This window comes from Platichthys flesus, chromosome 15 (assembly GCF_949316205.1).
Source record: "Platichthys flesus chromosome 15, fPlaFle2.1, whole genome shotgun sequence".
NCBI classification, from domain to species: Eukaryota; Metazoa; Chordata; class Actinopteri; order Pleuronectiformes; family Pleuronectidae; genus Platichthys; species Platichthys flesus.
In genome coordinates this window covers 23,767,893-23,789,753 of record NC_084959.1, presented here as the reverse complement: position 1 = coordinate 23,789,753, position 21,861 = coordinate 23,767,893, and the positions used below count along the sequence as shown (strand labels likewise).

The 21,861-nt window shown below is 41.6% G+C and overlaps 1 protein-coding gene across 3 annotated transcripts in view; it reads right to left on the bottom strand.

Annotated features, from left to right (window-relative positions):
• amot (angiomotin) overlaps nucleotides 1–14,375 on the bottom strand; it is a 46,790-nt gene extending 32,415 nt beyond the window's left edge. For 2 of the 3 annotated variants that reach the window (XM_062405829.1, XM_062405831.1), the window contains exon 1: nucleotides 14,099–14,375. The gene's annotated coding sequence lies outside the window, so the exon portion shown is untranslated. The remainder of the gene's footprint in view (nucleotides 1–14,098) is intronic. The other variant, XM_062405830.1, reaches the window with a different exon arrangement.
• Nucleotides 14,376–21,861: the final 7,486 nt, after the last annotated feature.

Below are 21,861 nucleotides of genomic sequence, written 5' to 3'. Positions count from 1 at the left end.
GCGGTTTTTGTTTTAAAATTGGGATTTCTTCCCCCCCTTTTCAGATGTGGAGGTGAGAGGGGGTTTCTGGCAGCGCCTTGGTCCTTCCCCGTCATTGAAGTCATCTTTGGGAGTGGAGAAGGAGGGCGTCTGCTCCTTGTTTCGCCAACGGGGTTCAGTGTCTGGTCTCTCAGTGGAGCCTGGAGGAACACGTGGCACAATGTCTTCTCATTGCTTCATCCACACATCTCCGTATTTACTCCTCTGTCCCAGGATGCATCCCATGTGTTGGATTTCGGTCACCACATCTATACTCCTGGTACTGATAGGGTTTCCGTCTGTTCCAGCCCCTGCTTCTCTGTTGAGAGGGATTCAGGTGCTGAGGTCGAAACTGTTTGTGGGGCTGGTTGAAATCCTCACCCCCTTGGTTTTGTGGGGCGCCCTGCTGGAAGGGTCGCTGTTCCTGGTTCTCTTTGCTGGGGTTCATCTTGGCGTGGGGAAAGTTGTCATCTTCCAGCGCCGGGTCCACATTTAGTTGGATTTGAACTGCCAGAACCACGGTGTCGTCTTCGTTGAACCCTCGGTTGTCTGGGTCGAAGCGATAAATGTCTTTTTTTTTAAGGGGCTCTAGCTGCCGGGTGCAGATTTCCTCTCTTTGAGGGGGTGCTGAGTCATCAGGGTCTTCTGACTCGTGTGTGCCACAGTGTTCATCTTTGTGGCCACCATCTCTTGCACCGGGAGTGGAGGACCATCCAGGACGCGACCGTGAGTCATGGTGCGCCCCTGCCTGAGTGGCAGACTGGGAATCTCCTTCAGCCCTCCAGGACGGATTCCTTCCGTCGTTGTGGTGTGGATCAGCATGGCTCCATGCAGGACGTGTTCCTTCTGGCTGGAGTGGATGCTGTGTGTCCGCTGGAAAGGCATTTGGAGTGCCTCATAGCGGTCCCAGGTCACTGCACGTCTAGGGGTTGAGTCCAGCCCCCCCCCCTTTTGTGTCGAGGGGGTTGGAGCGGTCGACTGCTGGGTGTGTCTGGCTCTCCAGAGCAAAGCTTCCTCTGCATGAGGGTTGCGTAGCTGTGCTCGCAGCTTTTCTCCCAGTGTCTCTGTTCCGCTGGCTCCACCGGAAATGACGTCAGCTCCTGGCCCTGTCATCAGGGATATCAGCTCGAGGGGGGGGCAGCTCTGTCTGACTGTGCCCCCCTTTCTGCTGACCTTTGACCTTCGCGTGCAGAGTTTCGTGCTCCTGCACCGCCTGGTCCTGTTCTGTGCGGGTCTCGATGATATGCCGCAGGTGGGAGTTTTTCTCCTGCTCCGCTCGACATGCTGCTTGCATGGCCTGGAGCTCCTTCGCATGTTCTTGGGCCTGCAGCTCGGCTCTCTGCTGGTAGAGGAGTGTCAGTTGACCCAGAGCATGGGGTATTTTTGGATGCGGGCCAGTGGGGTTGATCAGGTGAATGGACAGTTCTTTAATCTTATGATCGCAGGTACTTAAATCATACTCACTCAACTCACTCACCGCATCATTAGAAAAATTTATCAGACTGCTACAGTCTCTTATAGGACGTCTGGTCCTGAGGGAGCAGTTGCCACATGGTGTTACATGCTACTCATCTTCTGAGTGCGAAAAGGCACATGGTGGACTGCTCACGCCTGCTTAGAAAAAGTGGGTAAAACACTTAATTAAAACTACACAACAAGATGCAGAGGTGAGCTTCACCCTGTGTCTATATAGTGTCACTGAAGGATAGCTCGATGGCTCAATCCTTAAGACCTAGTTGGTTAACCAACAAATCTCAACAAAACAAGTCTCTCAAATCTAGTTTGTTTCCTTAAAATTAAAAAAAAACATGCAGAAAATCTCCTATAAAAATAACTAACTACTGAAACACAGTTAGCAACCAACCATAATTTCACAAAAGTCTGTTTAGCAAAGGGAATTAAGAATGAAGAAAATTCAAAAAGAAATGAGTTCTAAACCTGTTTCTCTCTTCAAAAATTAATCATAATTATTGTGCATTGAAATGACACAACCACTGATATGCTATAAGCAACCAATCACGTATACACAAGGCACTAGTATACCTGCTTGGGACAGGTGCAACGGGATTAAAAAAAACTTTCTAAGAGAAATTAATTTCCAAAATTATCTTTCTTTTTCTTAAAATTATTTATGATTATTGTGCATCGAGAACACAAACACCGCTTGCAATCTGCAGCCAACCATGGATACACCAGGCACTGGTATACCGGTTTGCTAAAGGTTCAAATGTATTAAAAATAAAACTTTGCAAAGAAGAAATTTCGAAAATTTCTTTCTTCTTTAACAACGAATCATGATCAATTCAGAATGAGAGGGAAAAAAAAAAAAAATTTCAAAAAAAAAAAATGTTTTTATTTCTGGGGAAAATGAATCTGGATTATTGTACACAGTATTATGATACAGCTGGAGTTAGATTGCCTCACACGGGCTGCACCATTTATGTTATTTAGGTGCAGCGTTCCGCCCTCACACGGGGATCCATTTATGTTAATTAGGTGCAGCGTTCCGCCCTCACACGGGGATCCATTTATGTTGTGCAATAGTAGGAGTAGAATTGACGTTGGCTTATTATTAATAATCATGAAATATGATTATTAAATTAACAATTATTTATTAAAAATAATCAAAAATGATAAAGCTATTAATTAAGAACAGTAACACATTTAATTAGAAATGATACGGTTATCCATTAATAATAGTTAAATAATTAATGAAAACAATAAAATTATCAATTAAGAATAATACAAATCTGTAATCATTGCTTATTGTCGCGGGGCACCACCCTGGTTACAGGGACCAACAATTCAATCTTTAAATATCAGTCTCATAATGATAAATGTCAAATCAATAATCTCAATATTTAATATTAATAATTATTTAATTAACAGTGAAGGCTTCTAAGTTCGAGCACAGGCAATCATAATCCAGCTGCAATCACATACATATGCACAAATAATCACAGACTACAGATACTTTAATTACAAAAGCATTTATTAAAAAGGGGAAATAAAGTTAGTGTTATTTAATGTTTCATCATTTTAACAAACTCCGATATTTCAAAGATAAACACAGCAGCAGCACTTATCACAATTCAGAAAGTACATGTAAAACCGGCGGTCTACCTATGTATGTCTGTCATGGTATGCGTGTGTGTCTGTGTCAAAGTGTCTCTCTGTGTGTGTGTGTCTATGTGTGTGCATGTGAAATACAGTTAGTGTTATTTAATGATTCATCATTTTAACAAACTCCCATATTTCAAAGATAACAACAGCAGCCGCTTATCACAATTTAGAAAACACATGTATTCATCTATGTGTATCTGTGTGTGTGTATCTGTCTGTGTCTATCAATGTGTCTCTGTGTCTGTGTGTGTGTGTGTGTGTGAGAGAGCGAGAGAGAGAGAGAGAAAAAGAAGGGGGGCGTGGCGATGACGAAGTCACGTCACATCTAAGATGGCGGCCGATCATGATTCGTGGAACCAAGGCCTAAAAACTCTCAAAATGGCGAATTGACTACCAAAACAAGATGGCAGAGCCGTTATGAATTTAGAGCCAGAATGGGAGGAGAGTGAGAGAGGAGGCGTGGCAATAATAGACTCAAAATGGTGGTTTAACTTGCGTTCTTCAAAATGGAGTCTATGTTAATGACACCATGTGGCCGGAGCTCACACTGGTGGTCGTCACATGAATTACACAAAGGGATTTTCAGACAAAGAGAATTCTTTGTCTCTGCTTTGGCGTTCGGCCGCATGGCTTCCAGATGTGTCCAGCCTCTCTGAATATAGATTTAACTAGGTCACATGAACTGTATTCTAAATACAGATCGGATGTGTGTATAGGTCGGTTTAGAAGGAGAGAGAGAGAGAGAATACAAGGAGAGAGCAAAGCTCTCTAAAAGCACCGTCAGAGACAAGTTGCATTTACTTTACCACTCAGCACCCAAGTGGCGTTGTGTCCTGAGGTTTGACCGGTAAAGTATCTTTAAAGTTGTTCAAACGGTCACAATGAGCTGGAGACGCTGCTCACGGCGCTTAAAAACTATGGCACAAGGCCGTAACCAGAAACCGGAAGTGGCGAATCGCCGCTAAAATACTGGAGACTCTGCGGTCTCATACAAAACAAATACATTCAAGTATTAAACAATACGCTACGTATTAGATTAACATCTGCCCAGACAATAAAGCCTCTTACTGTGACCTTCACGGTGTTGCATGCGCGTGTCGCGCGGATATTTCCGAAGTCTAGTGAATAATCGTGGCCGCTCAAGCTCTGTTGCGCTGGTTCCTCTGTCGCAGCGGCGTCGGCTGGGCCGAACAGGAACGGATTCGTCTTGCTCCTCAACGGGATGAACGTCGTGCTTCTTCAGGGATGTGGAGGTCGTGCTCCTCAGCGGAATGAATCTCGCGCTTCTGCAGGGGACGGCTGTGGAAGCCGTTTGTAGATTGTTGGGAAAAGAAAGTAAAGTCCGTGGGGAAAGTGAAACAGTCTGAGATTGTTCCGCGTGCAATTTCCTGTTTGGTCTTTTCAAGTTAAAACAGCAAAAGTCCTTTTGAAAATAAAAATGTCGACTGAGATAAAAGACAATGAAAGAAATGAAAGAAAATAACTCTGGTTGCCCCCTTTAGCAACTAAATCATCTGGAAAGACCCGGAGGGGTCTGTTGACGTCTTCAGAGCAGGGAAAATGGCTGATAAACTAGAAGTTAAGGTTACCCCCTTTAGCAACTAAAACAGCTGGGAGGCCCCGAAGGGGCCTCATGATGTCTTCAGAGCAGGGTAAAAATGGCTGATAAACTAAAAGTTAAGGTTACCCCCTTTAGCAACTAAAACAGCTGGGAGGCCCCGAAGGGGCCCCGTGGTGTCTTCAGAGCAGGGTAAAAATGGCTGTGAGCATTGATGTCTCAGTGGTTTTATTCTACCTGAGAGGTTCTGCCTCCTTGAGGTGCTGGTCATGGGATGATGCTGGCTTTTAGCCAATTGAGTGTCAGAGGTCAAAGGAGAGTGGGAGGGGCCAGGAGCAGAGCAGGGGTTTCTGGGGAGACCCCAGGGATTAAGTTAACACCAGAAGATACAATCTCCATGCTGGGTCTTAGAGGGAGACTTTAGCTGGCTTAATCTTGGCTCAAAGGCCACGCTTTTACGACCCATTGTGTGTGGATCCTACCACATGGTTAGTCTGTAGGGACTCTTGCCCAACATATTGTTGTGTTTTGTTGTTAGTGATGTAAGATACAAAAAACTAGAATCAAGCATGATAATGAGGAGAAGGTAAATGGTTTAATTGTTGTAATAAGAAAAGACTGTGGGCAAAATCACTTGTTAAAGCAGCATACTGGAAAAATGTCAAGACAAATTGTGTTCAAGTGTTGATGTGTTTGCGTTTGGAGCAGGGATGGTATATCAATTATGAAGGAGGAATGAAAAGAAGTATGTGCTCTTTTGTTGTGTCATTATTTTAATAAGTCAAGTGTGTTTGGACTCTTCACATAGTAAAAAAAAGTTGTATTGTTAATATCAAAGCTCATGGAAATAAAGGTTGATTGCAGTTTTCCCTTTCAATCAGAAAGGTGTGCTAGGGAAATGTCCAAACATTATATGGTTTGTCCTTACAGAGCAAGGCATATCTAAATCAATGATCATGGTTGGTTTTGTTGTAAGTGTGCTGTTTGGATCTACTGTTTAGGAGGTTTAGTTGTTTATCTGGTCGCTGCCTTTTTACCTGCCCCGCAAGTTTCCTCTACCTTTTGTCACTACTGTATACATTCTTCGAAGGCAAATGCAGCTCCTGTGTTGAGCAACATTTTTAATGTCGTGCAAAATCTGCCAATCTCAACTGACACTCCAAACTTTACATTGGGTGATTTTAACCACGTATCTCTTAACCCTTGTGTTGTCCTTGCTTCCCCTGGCATATTAGGACGCATACATAGGGCAATATACATGTGACCAGCCCTTGAAGATGTATTTGTTACACCACCAGCACACGGTGCCAGTTTTACAGTCTTTTGTCCTGGGGCATATCTGACACCTGTTCCTCTTACTCGCCCTGAACGGGGCTGCTGCTAGGGCCGTGGAAGAGGTCATACGCTCAGGTCGAGCGTCTATGAGGACTATAGCTCTCTGTGCGGCTGCGGCTTTTACGGCTTTCACAACCGCGGCAACGCTTCCGTGCGGGGGATACTCTCCCTTTGTTTGATGCATGGAGTCGCGAGAGCCTTTCCCAGCTGCTCTAGCAACACCCTCTGCTTGTTCAACTTGCCCAGCATCCAGTCTGGGTTGATCTCTCTCCATATCATGAAGGCGTCATTAGTGTTGTGAAAGACAACCAGGGGCCAGCGCGCGGTCATCCTCCTGCAGCTGAATATTACAATCACCTTGTCTAGGTTGTCCACGCCACCTTTGCTGCGGTTGTAGTCCAGGACAAAGACTGGTTTCCAATCCCGGCACCACGTTCCTGTTTTTCTTTGGGATGTTATACACCAGAGTGGCGGTGGGCGTGAATGCAAACTTGGATGAGAACACCTTTATTCCCCTGACCATGAGCGTCCCGATCGGGAGCTCTGGCTTGTTCTTCCGAACCGTGACGACCACGGTGATCTTCCTCTCGAGCAGCTGCCGCGCGAGTTCGTAGGAGGTGAAGTAATTGGCGCATGTGACGTTACTACCTTCTAGGCCGTCCATTACATCGAGCACTACCGGCAACCCCATGTTCCGTTTTAGGCATCTGCTGCCCTGCCTTCTTGTGTACACTTGCATCTTCCAAGCGTAGCTGGATTTGCATCAGAGGCCACCCACGACTTGATCCCGTATTTCGCCGGGCTTGCTGGGCATGTACTGGCAGAAAGGACACCGGCCTAGGGAGAAAAAGAAGACGAGAGGAGAGGAGATGAGAGGAGGACAAGGATTAGCAGCCACTATCTACAAGACCTATAATAATAATAATAATAATAATAATAATAATAATAATAATAATAATAATAATAATATAAAGACTAACCTCTGAACAGAACTAGTTGCTCATCCACGATCATTTCAGGCATTTAAAGTGTCTCGTCTTGCGCTCGTCGAAGCCCAGCAGTCTGGAGTACGTCTGGAAGAGTTTTAGCGGCATCCTGGTCAGCCTGTGGGACTACGACCGCTCTCCCACAGGCTGGCAGCGGCCTCGCCCCGGGACCTGTACAGCCCGCTAAGATCAGCAGCCCTACATAGGCGCACAGTTCAGTGTCATCCATCCCTTTCCATTCGTCAGCATATTTTCGACGACCCTCCCAGTTCGTCATCTCCAGGATGTTGTTCTCTACCGTCGGCGTGATGAACAGGCCGAAGGTCGATGCTATCTCAACGGTGCAGGACTTTGCTGGGTCCCATTGAGTGTGTTTCAGTGCAGCTGATTTTATTTTTCTTATCGTATTCTTATATTTTATTTTGTTCTATTATTTTTATTATTATTATTATTATTATTCGTATATATTTTTATTTTACATTAATAATTGTTTTTTGCTGTACAGCACTTTGGTCAACAAATGCAAATCAGGATAGTTTCACTCAGTGGTGCAGAGGTAACACCTTTTTATAAAAGGTACAAACGAAAGGCCGGCACATGGATCTGCAACTGCGGCTTTTCACGCAGTTGTCTCAACGGACTAATTTTAATTCATAGTTCTCCAAGGGATGTGCGTGTTGCAAAGCAATTCACCGCAAGAACACTAGGTGGAGTAAAGTTTTTTGACGACCTTAGAGTCGCCTTCTTTGTGCGTGGCAGTCGTCATCGACTGTTTATTTACATCGCCACTTCTGCTCCTCATAGCCTTTTTCTGGCGGACAAATTTGTCCCTGATCTTCCTCCACAGCTTCGTACACTCATCGATCTGCAAATCGACGTTAGCCATGATCGCCTTCCAGGAATTGCAGGCCATCTGCGTGTCCTTGTATCCCGTCAATGACGGGTTATGCATGTGGTCATACTTTCGGATCTCTTCTGGGAAAACGCTCTTCTATTTGGTCCATGTTCGTTCTTCTAAATCTTCCTTGGTTTCTGCCAGTATTATGGGGCATGAAACCGGAAATGTGACACCGGAAAGGATGTAGTTAGCAGACCAATCACAGCCTTGTGGGCTGCGTGAGGTTTGCGTAGAATTGTTGTATAGTTACAAAAACGCAAGAAGGGGTATGCAAGCACGCAAGAGGACAGCACGGGGCTCTTGCGCCTGCGTGTCCTTGTGTGTCTCTGAAAACGCAGAACAATTCGCCGACCTTAAGGTACCAACTAAAATATCTGGCGTAAGTACACCAGGCTTAAAATAAATATAAATTCTGAATTTGTAGCTAATATGGATTTCCCTTATGTAAGTTAGTGTGCTATAATGAATTACATGGTATACCATGAGCAAAGGTCAATGCTATGAAAATGTCTTTCTGCTGACACCAAAACAATGTGCCTCACATAAAGCATATTAGCTGTGTCATCGTGTGTCAAAGTCCCAAATATTTGTCCTCCCAAAACATTGGCAAACTCAGCCCCTTATTCACAGCTCCATGGCAAACTAAGCTGTTGACTCTGCTGAAATTGCCTCATAATTTGAACTTCAATTGTCTTATTGTGTTGTTATTAAACTTTCTCAGTATTCCATTAAAACACTCTTATCCAAAGCGACTTAAAATAAGTGCATTCTACAATGAGGGTACAAACACAGAACACCAAGAATCATGTAAGTACATTTACTTAACACCACAAAGAAACAAATGGTCGTCAGGTAAATACTCATCCCATATAAAAGTACAATTTAAAAACGATTATAACCTCTGCTTCAAAAGTGAAAAGGACATTTGCGAAGTTTTCCTCTGAAAACGTCACGTCAGTCATTAACTGCCGACACGGTAAAGGGCTCGTCCAATCACAGCCTTGTGAATGAAGCATCTGTATCCCGCAGACATGAAACTTCCGGCTCGTGTTTTCATAAAGGACCAATTACGGCTGAAGAATTTTTTTTTTACATTTTGCAAGTATTTGGCATAATCTATAAAATAGTGTCTGTCACTGTTGACAATGCCATGAACTTGGATGTGGCGATAAAAACACTACACTTCATAGGCTGTTTTGCACACACTTAATCTTGGGGCATAAAGTGTGTATCCGACGGCATCAGTGGCAAAATGGACAGCCAAGATCAGGGACATTGTCTTTTGAGAAGGCTCAACAACAAACAGTGCACATTTAAACACACACACACAAAATAGGACTAAACTGTTAAAACTAAATTTAAAATGATCCAATTTCCTATGCAATACAAACTCCTATGATGATGATGGAACTATTCCTTTAACAATATCCTGCAATTCAAGCAGCCAGCTTGTGAATGCCAATGGAGAGGGACAGACTTTCTCGACTGACAAGTTCAGAAGGGCAGAGGAGTTCATCCATTTGATGAGGGTGTTATACACATCCACACTCTGTGTTTCTGACTGAGTCTGAGCGGACAACAGAGCATGACCATGACAGTGTAACAATGCAGTCAGCAGGAGGAGAAAAGACAACCAAGGTAGAATGAGCAGGGACAAGGAGAGGACAGTGAGGAAGAGGAGGAGCAGCCACCTCACTGCAAGAGGGCTATGATGTCTCTGCTTGAGGAGCATTTTGCTGCTGAAGATGACCTGAAAATGAAAGTCTTATCTAACAGAAGCACCATGTCCAACCAGCAACAGACTGACAGAGAGCTGAAGCTGTACCAAGAGATGCTACCAACATTGACATCTGATGACTCTGGTGGTGGACCCAAATAACTAAATATCCTTTGCTATCAGAGGTGGCCTTTTCATATTTTTGTGTGCAAGCCTCCTCAACCCCCAGTTAGATGGTACACCCACTGCTAGAGACACTATTTGCCCAGAAAGATCACGTATACTACTGGAAAAGGCTGATATGCTGATAGGTGGTGTGCACAAAATGCACTTTAGTTCTAAAATTTTGCTCCTATTGCTGCTTTCTAATTTTCAAGAAATTGAATTGTATGGTTTATGCCAGTAGGTGTTCTATAAATATTTTCTTGTTGTTCTGGGTTTGCATCCTCATTGTTGTACGCACTTAATGTAAGTCGCTTTGGATAAAAGTGTCAGCTAAATGAATTGTAATGTAATGTTATGTAAATAAGACCTACAAAAAGCAACTCAAAATGGTATTATCCACAAATGCTTTGCACTATCTTGCTATGAATATGAGATAATAATATTCATTACAGTTCTTTAAAGTTTACAATTATTGATTGAGAGGCGGTGGTCTAGTGGCAGAAACTTGGACTATGGGCAGAGAATGTCTCTGATTCGTCTCTAGTTCGACTCCACGGGGAGACAACAAAAGACGAACCTGGATTGATCTGTCCAAAAATCCAAGAGTCTCCCTACCCTTTCTAGTGCCCCTGAGCAAGGCTCCTTACTCCCCCAACATCTGCTCCCCGAGCGCCGTACATGGTCGCTCACTGCTCTCTGTGTCCTGCTCCAGATGGGTCAAAAGCAGAGATTAAATTTCCCTACCTGCATGAGTGTGCCTTTGCATGTCTGTGTATGTGTTTGGGACTAATAAATTAATCTTAATCTTAATTTCATATTTGTTTACAGGGACAATTAGAATATTTTCTTCTACTAATTATCCACAATACGACTATGTGTTGTTCTGTTAATTTAAACACACACATTTTTCAGGCAAATAGTTTCAACATTTCTTCTATCTTAGTTACTACTAATTTACAAAGTAGGGTTGAAGAGCATGTCTGATAAGGCTCCAAGATGAGCTGTGAGGTTTTTATTTTGTAATGTTGTCTGGCTTCCACAAGGCGTTACTGCTACAGCTACTGTGCATCGATCCAGTCCAATAAAGAGATTTTTGTTATCTAAACATTTTACCTCTTTTTTTTTTACCATTTTGAAAATGAAATGGAGAATTGATAAGAACCGGAATCGATAAGCAGAATCAGAATCCATAAAATTAAAACGATACTAAACCCTAGTCGAGAGACCTATGGGCTGAATAAAGAGAGGGAGCTCTGAAAATGAACACAAAGCAGTGAACCAAAAACACAAATTGTAGTTTGGTTCTAAAGCACAAAAACAAACCTGCTGGAAGATGTTTCATTGCAATTTCTTTTGAAAATACAGTCATGAATTCTGCGATCCAGAATTAACTTAATACTATAGACAAAATAATTTTAACGTTTTCTGACTTGACAAAACAATCATTAATTTATTTTTAAATACTCAAATATTTTCAACATAAACAATTGCATTGAAAGACTCAAACTACTTTTGTTATTTATGTGTGTCTGATTTGTCATTATAGCAATCTACAACTCAGTTGAATTAATATATTATATTATTATCGTTTATTTCATTTCAAAATATCTTTAATTAGGCTCAATTTAAGATACCTTAAATTAAGTTAGAACTTCTGAGAATGGGGTTGTAGATATCCTGAACTGGAATTATGAATAGTCAGAACTAAATTGTAGATATCTGAATTTGGAATTATCATCATAATTACGTAGCACATATCTTTAATTCATGTAAAACCTGCAATGTACAGGAAGATGAAGTTGCTTTTTGAATAAACAGCTGGAAAGGGTCAAATGTAGCTTTTGCCTTTTTATATATTTAATAATCGATTCCTCAAAAAGTAATCGAACTCGAACTCTCTAAAAGTCGATATTGTTCAATTTCTACAACCCCATTCACAGTGGGAGAAGTTTTGAGTACATGGCGAGATTTGGTCAAGTCGAAAAACCTAGGACTTTGAACAAAAAGAAAAGAAATGTGCAGTGCAGATGACAGGAAGTTAAAGAAGTGGAAAGGGATCAGAAAACAACAGGGAGGGGGCAGTGGCTGGAAGAAAGTGGTAGAAGTAGAACAAGAAGTGTTTATATTTGAGGTTTTCATTCACACGCAAATATTTCCTACATGAAAATGCAGATTCTTGAGGTGCACTGGTGACCTCACAGCAACAGCCGAAGTTGTTACTGAGCTTAACTTCTGTAATTTCTCTCGACTTATACTTCAGGTAGGTGATCAGGACACAATTATTTATGACTAAAGTAAAACCCATTAAAGCATGTAGGAATCTGAATTACCACTGTCTGTTATTACAACACAATTTTTGAGAATCATTACTGCCTTATTTAAAGTTTCAATAAAATAAAATAAAAATCTGACAAAAATTCAATAGCAAACGGAATCTTACATTTATTTAACCCCAAAATATTGTGTTCCAGGACTATATTAAACCCTGTCTAATTTATCAATTTCATTTAATCCATTCTGCACTGAACTGATAGATAACCCTCTTTTTGTCATGAATAGTGTCCTTGTATTAAATTGTCAAAGACTATAAAAACCCTTGTGTTTTTATTGGTTTTCTCTAAAATTCTGAAAGGCGACCCAAGATATGTTCTGGGACATTTTTTACTATTGACAGTATGTTGGAAGCAAGTGGTAATAGTAGGCATTGTTCAGTTTGACTTTGTGATGTTACCCTCTTACTGCAACTGTGAATAAACATCAAACAATGATGATTTGATCTTGCTAACAGTTTACAGTATTTTCTTTGATATGGCAGGTTTTAAGGCTAGACTATCTGCAAATGAAGGTGAATCGTACCAAATGTCACCAATGATGAGGAATAAGCTTTTACAGTTTTTGAATTTGACTAATTAAAAGCAGGACTCGAACATAATGGAGCTTGCTCAAGAAGACACAGGCTCAGAATGGCACAATGGTCAAACTATATCCAGGTATTACAAATCAATCTCATAAAGTTACCTGAACTACCCCAACCCTGTTCTTCAAAATAAGCATTACATTTTTCTGTAACCATTACATTTTTCTGTGTCTAGAAAGTGCCTAAAAAACAACAAAATCTCGTGGAAAACCTCTTTTGGTAGGAGATAAGATGACTGCTGGAGATATCCCAAATACACATCTGTCAGTTGTAACTATGCTAACAGAGAGGCTCACTAGCATTAGGGCTAACTCAGCTATGCACATTGGAAAAACCGTATGGTAAACTTGCCATACTGGACACAAGTGATATAATTTCTAGGCTAAGTGTGGCTGATAAGCGAGAACATGCAGAATCCCCAGCAATGACCTGAAAGAATCACAATTATTTCACACCCTAGACTGTAACAACTTAGTGTTTTAGGTCATGTGCCACACTACTCTCTTACAAAATAGATGAACTGCAAGCTGCCATTAACACACTGGTTCAACACAGAGATACCGAAGGTTAAATGCAATATACTATCTAACACATGTTATAAACGTATACATATTAATATAACAGTTCTATTATAACCCTGAATAATATTAATAAACTATCTATGCTACCATCGATACAGATGTTTTTACAGGTCAAAGGTCACCCGATGAAGTATCTTGATGTCAAATTAAGTGCATACAGACCAAAGCTCTGTTAACCCGCCTTTAGGACAAAATCATATTACTGCGAAGTGGCTGAACTGTGATACAAATCTAAAGATAAGCAGATTATAGCATGCACGTGAATGTTCTCAGTACAATATTGTGTATGCAGCACCATTGACGGAACAACATCTATGTTTTTCCATGTCCTTGAGGAGCCCCTTGAACCACAACAAGGGCCCCTTGTGTGGCCCCTCACTTGAATATATAAAGCTGAGGCTGGCAGAGAAGCAGCTAACGCAAGGAGTTGTGGTAACACAGGCAGGGATGCAGGTAAATATACACCCACACACACTACACAATATTCAAGCTTAACTTGAAATATTGCTGATGGCCTTGGGAGGCTATCAGCAGGAAATACTTCAATGTCAAGAATCAAAGAAGCATGTGGAAGAGACGTTGAGAGAGTGTAAACAGAATAAAAGATGTAAACTCTCTGGGTCTATAACAGACGTTTGACTGCTTTCATGATCAACAAAGAAAAAATGACCAGGTTTCAACGGATTTTATCTGACAGCCATTTGTAATCCTTCAACTGGTTCAGTATAAAACTTGAACGAGCAAAAGACACAGAGTTTAATCAACATTCTATCTTCTTTACTCCATATACGCAGTTTTACCTTTCTGCAGAGCCGCTTCCGTTCACTTTCTTGGTCAGTCAGCTCGAGGAAACATCGTTTACTCTTATTTACTCCGAAGCGATCTGAAGCGACTCCTTCGGCTGCGCTGAACCTCCTTTTACACCCACCCAATTCTCTGCTGCTGCTCACATTTGGCTTTCGCTGCGAGTTCGAATCCTTTTTTCCCGGAAAGGGAACCTCTTCGCTGCCACAAAGACTTCGTCCTTCCCCGCAAGTTCCATGCTACACTGTAAAGAGGAAGCGGTGTGGGAGAAACGGCAGGAAGTTCCCCCTGCCTGGTCTGCAGTATGAGAAGAATGTCCCCCCCCCCCCCCCCCCCCCCCCCACACACACACATACATACACACACACACCTCTTTCTCAAGCCGACGCAACTGGAGGGAAAAAATGCATCAGAGAAGACCCTTCTCTAATTTCCCTCGCTTTTAAACTCACAAACGTAATTATAATTAACAAAACTAGCCCATGGAAGGAACCTATACATCACCAAACTATTATTACGTCTGAGCATAGCATTTGTTATATTATCAACACAAATTGGTAGTTGTTTTGAATCCATGTGTCACAGCCATCAACTCAGAAAAGGATCAAAAATAACAAAGGTCTTTTATAAGTTCCAGAAAAAACTTGTAACATTGCAGCCAGGGGCGGACTTCAGGGGGGGGGGGGGGGGGGGGGGGGGTCATTATGTTGTGGACTTTTATAGCCTGACGTTGTCAGACTCACAATTCTAGTCAGAATGTGAGTCTGAGACCGTTCCATTGGGCTGTGATTATGGGGCGTGTTTCAACTGACCAGGAAATAAAATTCCTCTTCGCTCAATTGGATAGACCTATAACCAATCAGAGCAACATAGTATGTGACGTATGTTAAGCAACGCATTGTGAGTTATTTACTATCGCCGGGTTCACACTGGACGCTGAAGCGATGCCGAAGCGATGCTTCAGCGCAGCGCCAAGCCTTAAATAACAGCTGGCTCCCATCCACTCCCATGTTAAAACTTTGTGCCAGTCACACCGGAGGCTGAAGCACCGCGCTGCGCCAAGGCTGCCTCGCGCCGTGCAGCGATCATTTCGGCGTCGAGTCTATTTTTTGCGCTTGACACGAGTGTATCGCACCAGGAAACACACTGAAAAACGATTTTAAACGATATTGATGACATATTTTATATGATATAAATGATCAAATATGCATCCCATACTTTGAAGTCCCCTTCTGTTGTCCTGGAGTTTTAATTTGACCAATGACATTATTAAATGTCCCCCTCTGCCCATTCACTACAGCCACACAAGCAGTGATACAGATAAAAAGAGAGAGAGAGGGGGCTACGTGTTCCCCACATAGGCTTGAGTGGAGAATACGTAATTTACCCCCGACACCCGACATTTAACGGAGCAAACAGTGAAGTTCTTCAACATGGATGACATTAAATTAATAATTGAAGTGGAGAAGTACAGTGAGTTGTATGATCCTCGGAACATGTTGTATAAAGACAACACCAAGGAGGACACATGTTGGGACACTGTTGCTTAATGTTGGAGCAACAAGTAAGTATATGCTTTTAATCTACTGGATCAACGGGTGATATTATTAGCGCTGCCCGGCGGTTCAGCGTCGCTTCAGTGTCCGGTGTGAACAGCCAAGCGCCGGCGCGATAAGGATTAGCGCGGTGCTTTGGCGTCGCCTCCACGTTCTCTGTTCCTCTTTCAAAATGAATGCGCTGTCTATGTCTTCTAAAACAGACTCAATTGCAGCATCTACACATCTCAGCTCTCCAGCGGCAGGCATGTTTGTTGAAAACGAATTCAACCCAAGGGCACTTTGATGACGTGGTTGATTACGTTACCGTTGATCATCTGTCCATCATCGTATAAAGCCCGCCCTGACAATCTGATTGGCCCGGTCGGGCATAATTTCTCCTCAATGGAGCGACCCCAGACCGAACTTCCCGACCTAAAATGTTGTGGGCGGGGCTAAGTTCGTCTGGCATCCAGGCTAGGACTTTTACACATTGACAGCCAAATATCAGAGATCTGCTTTTTCAGGAAAACAAAATCTAATCAGACATATTATTTGCTTTAGCGTATTTAATGGGTGCTCTCTACTGCTAGTCCAATATACTGCTATGGAAAAAAAAAAGTAAGGAAGTAAAAGGACCCCAGTAATATCAATGCACGTTGATATTAAAGTAATAAGGTGCTTCTGGGAATTATTCACGGATGTTAGATAAAGGCAACTCAGAGAGAGGCAACTCAGAGAGAGGAGCCGAGCACAGACAGGCAGCAGGGACAGTCTGACTCAGGCATGGAGTCTCAGGTAAGTTTGTTAGTTTTTGTCTCAGAGTTATGATGTAAAGCCCTTTCATATTTAAACTTGTAAAAAGTAAAGACATTGTTGTTGTTTTGAACTGTGTAGTTATCAATATGGAAACACCTAATTTATATTATACGAGACAGACTGCTCAGGTCACAGAGAATGATGAAAGGGTCAGATCCAGGGAGAGAGCTAGGTGACAGCGGCCCTATTGCAATTGCCAGCACCACCACCAGCAACAGCCCAGAGGATAGGACCAGAGGCAGCAAAGATCATGACAACCCTTTAATATATATGTATATATATATTTATATATATATATATACAGTATATATTACTATACGTACTACAAAATGTAAATCAAAGACATGAAATAAGAGACCAATAAGAACAAGTTAGCATAAAACAAAGACAAATCATAAAACTAGAAAAAGGCATAGAATATGTTTACAAAAATATGAATAAAGACAATAGTGTTGGAATAAATAAGATAAAATCTATTAAAACCAAGATCATAGAAATAGGTGTTAAGTTGTTTCTTAAAACAATCAAATTTAGTAGCTTGTCTGTGTGGTGGGAGTTTGTTCCAAACAAAATAGCTACAGAAAGCTGCTTCCCCAAACTTTTAATGTTAATTCTTGGGATTTTAAGCAAGCCCGGAGTAGAAGACCTCACGGTCTAAGAGACTTAGAAACAAGTAAAATAATTTTTAAATTAATCCTCAGTGATACTGGAAGCCAGTGTAAAGACACTAAAACCTGTTGTAATGTGATTTTTCCACTCTTTCTCGTTAAAACCCTGGCTGCTGAATTTTTTACAAGCTGTAGTCGATCAATGAAATAAATAAAATTAGGCAAAACATCAAGCGCAAGTTGCTGTAAATTTATCAGAGAGAGCTTTGTCCATAAACAAACATTTATCAAACAACCATCCTAACTACTTGTTATCCTCTCCATATTTGTTCAGTGGCTTCAAAAGCCTACCTGTGGAGGTCATATGTATTGGATTTACAGTCTATGGCGCAGTAACTGAAAGTTGAACAGGAAGTGGATTCGGGAGAAGGTGGGTTCAACTCTCCACCACACTCAAAGTGTCCCTCTCCACTTGTCTCAGAGGCCTCTGGAACATCAAGGAGGGGTCTGCGATGGCGATGATTCTTGCATTGTTCTCCTCCATCCCTCTGGACAACAGTAAGTATGACCTTGATGAGTCCCAATCTTTAATGACAGTGGCAGTTTTTGTCCATCCTCGTTTATTGGCCAGCATCATAGCAACGCTGATTCCAGACTTCAGCTCTGGCAGAGGTTTAGATATATTGTCTGCTGTTATAGGCATGCCCACATCTCTCTTTAGTTGAATTATATTGTTGGGGCTTTTGACCTTTATTTCATTAGGACAGAGAGAGCAAGTGGTGAAAGGGGGGAAAAGAGAGTGGGGACAACATCGGAATCAAACCTGGCTCACTGCAGAGGCGTGTAGCCTTATCGGGATGGCAGCAATGAAGAAAGGTTCGGTCTGTTAGAATTATTCTGGCTGTCTGGACAGCTCTCTTTCTCTCTCTATGGGCTTGAGCATGAGGGCTTGTTGTGATATGTCTGAAATCATTCTCCTGACAAATGTGGATGAAAGCTCTGCCCAAGAATTGGTGACTGCAAGGGACTGAACCGAAAGGAAGGAATCCCAGGAATGACCTTCAATCCAATAGACAAAACAGAATGGCAAATGTAAAAATTGCTTAAGCACACAAAAGGTACAAGAATAAAGGCATTAGTATTCATTTGAGCAAACCCCATATGGTAAAGATGTTCTTTAGTTGTAGTTTTTTTTATTCAGTTCATTTACTGGGTATTGGTTGAATGTCTCTGTATATCTCATGTCACATAATACACCTAGCAGATTTTCTGCACTTCACAATACTCAATACATACTTTCTGCCCTGCAATATTTCAGGCCTCATCTTTTCTGGAAATACTATACTGTCATTGTACAACATCAGTTGTTCTGACATTGTGTAGTAAGGACTAGAGGTGTAGTAAGTGAAGTAGTAACAGCATATTGAACCACCCTCTCATCATTTAATGTTGGACTATCTGCTGCTCAGCATTGTATAGGCTGTATGGTCTGATGCTTGACCAAGTCCAGCTCTGTGGATAAGATAGGCAAAGCTTGGTGGACTGCTTCCTTTTAGGCCACTATTTAATTGGTCAGCACTGACTTTCTGTCTAGAAAGGGTATTTGATATTACAAGAAGAAAATCTTTCCATGGCCCATATTCAGTTGTGGGGCTATAGCACATCATATTAAGCAGAGTAACCTCTGAAACCTCAAATGCACTGAGTGAGGATCTTGGCATTTTATTTTATTTATTTAATTCCTTTCATTTTATTCGTCTGATGTTTCTGGTATGGCTACTGTATTTTACTTGTATAAAGTAGTCCTGGGTACTCAAGTAAGGACCAGCACTATACAGTATGAAGCCGTGCATCTTCCGCTCCGGCAAATATTTCACAATAAAAACCTTTTAAAAACAAATAAATGAATTCAGTCAACAGAAACTTTGGCGTGCTTTCATATTGATACAGGTAGTCTACAGGAAGGGACAATGAAGAATTGAAACTGTGCTGGCAGATCATTTTGCCTTACTATTCTGCGTTGAACCCTTCTCACATCTTGAGAAGAGCAGCGCGGCCTTCAGCAAGTGACTATTTCTTATTTTGCACATAGTAGTGTTGACAGACACTGACTCAGCAGAATTCTCTCACCCAATTCAATTTAAACATTACAGACTATGTGTCATGATTCATCCACAAGGTCTGGAGTTGGCCATGAACAATTCAGTTAAATCCTATGACCTTTGAACCAGAATGACTACTTCATATTTCCAGTAAGTGGCACTGTTGATCCATTTGGCCTCAACTGCCAAATATTGCCTTTGGGTTGTGTATGTGTTTCCCCTCACTGTACATGTCAAGCTTGATGCAGATTGGAGCATATGCAGTGACAATACAAACACGTCCTATTTGTTGGCATTTCATCGAGGGTCACGTTCGCTGTAGAGGCTGAAGTGTCAAAACATCGGGTCACCAACTTCTCAAAGCTTCCCTGAACAATTTTGAGCATGATCAATACAAAAGCCAGGTTTAGCATGTCCAAATACACCACTAAAAGAAATTAGCGAATTATTCAAGTAAAAAATCTTTACTGATGTACATTGTATAATAACGTAACAGTCAGGGGGAAACAGCCATCAGCGGTTTTCCCTGTTTGGAACAATCCTGCACTGGCACAGGCAAACTGCCGGACAGTTAAGCTGCGTGCACATCCTGTTCGGGATCAATATGGGCTAAATTCATCCCTATGAGCAGATGATTATATAAAATAATTTTAAAGCTTATATATGATCACAGAACCTGAAGGGGAAAATTAACACTGCACACACAAACAGAGACCCCGGGACTGTTTATTTATCGCATTTCATATCATCATCACATGTTAAACAACGTTATCGCATATCACATGTTTTCTGATTATTGTGCAGCCCTAACAGTCAGTAGTTTGGGACACTTGTATTGTAGAATACAACATAATGCGTTTATTATCATCACACAGCTGAAATTCAGCGCAACTTCTCAGTTGCAGGCCCTACATACAATATAAATAAGAACGTCAGCAACAATCAATCAATGCAACTCTACAGACAAAACAGTATGAATATAAAAGATATATGTATTGCACTACATTTTTACATTTGGATAGTGCAAGCTTTGCTTCAATGTAGTCATGTTTTTTATACTCAAACACATGTTTTATGTTAATGTAATAGTGATTTTTATGCAACCCCACAATTATCACAGGTTCCATCCTGGCCATGCCACTGACAACGGGGCGGGGCACAACTTGCGAACCTGACAATTCTGGTGTGCGAGCTGTAGGAGAGAGCGGGGTAATGTGAGAAATGTTTTACATTATCTCCCCTCTAGGCGAGCTATAATTATATATCAGTAAAATTTACACATTTCCCATTAATTTAGGATGTTTCCTAGCAATGGAAATGATCAGAATGTCTTCAGGATAAAGGGCAGTGAAAATATGATTGTTTTTAAAAAGTGGTCTTGTGTCTCACTTTACCCCAGCTTAGGGGTAAAGTGCCCCTTACTTTTTCCACTTTAAAACTACCTTAACAACACATGTTGTAATAGTTAAAATCATGTCAGCTAGATTGACAACCACACATTGCAAAAATAATATCGAACTAGTAACAGAATCATGGGGATTGGTCAATTAAGCACATTTATTATTATTATGGTTCATGTGATCTCTTGCAAACCCTAGCTTACCTGCACATTGTTTCTCTGTCCATTTTTTCTCTATGAATCTTTTGAGGGTTGTCTTGTCAACATTTCTATCCCTTCCAGCTTTTCTTAAGGACTTTTTTCCTTGCATGACCTCAGCGGCTGCACTCTCCATCTCTGCGAGGGGTGTTTAGCCCCAGGTTGTCTTCCTGGTGTAGTTTCTTGGCATGATGGCTTTTCTACAATGATTATGACATTAAAAAACTTATGGTACATGTCTCACTTTACCCCACAGCATTTGTCTCACTTTACCCCACAGCCACCATTTTAGAAAAAACAACATCTCTTAGCAATTCAGGCTAATCTTCAGCTAGCATCAATCACATGGTTTTATATGTTGGAAGTTCATCAACATGTATGATATAATTTTTTCTACCTGAATCAATTCGTTTTTTTGACACAACAGTTGATCAGTGATGGGATCTAATTTATAATCGTTCCGTACGCACAAAACGGGGCCTTAACAAACTTGACAGGAAAATGAGCGTATTTCTACGCAAACTCTGACCCAGGCGTACAATCGTTTTGGAGATGGGAGAGCGGTGACACAGAAATGAGGTGGTGAACTGAAGCCGATTATTGATCTAATTTATCATTTACATTCAAAACAACATCTTAGTTTTGCTCGCGTGACATATCTGCTCCACAAAAGCCTTTCAATTTAAAATATAAAACACCTAATGACGCCGAGTCATTAATAGGTTTTAATAATATCTTATAACACTGTGCGTGTATCACCAAATCTCTGCAGTGAACGTGACTTTTCCATCATGCGCACAGAGAACCCAGTGCACAGAGCGCACAGGAGATCACTGACAAGAAATCAAGAAACTGTCCAAATAATATCCCAGAGTGGAGGCAAGGACCCACTGATCTGAGGGAATCGGTCCGATGCTCTAAATAAATAAATACTGCAGCGACAGTGGTGAGGGGGATCTGCTCGATGTGTGCATGCGAATGGAAGGACGAGGAGGAAGGGAGGGTTCAGCGGTTTCTGATTTCACACATTGTGTTATCCACATCAGCGGCAGAGTGTCAGTGTGTTTTCTTTATTAGTGAGATCACTGCTGTCCCATT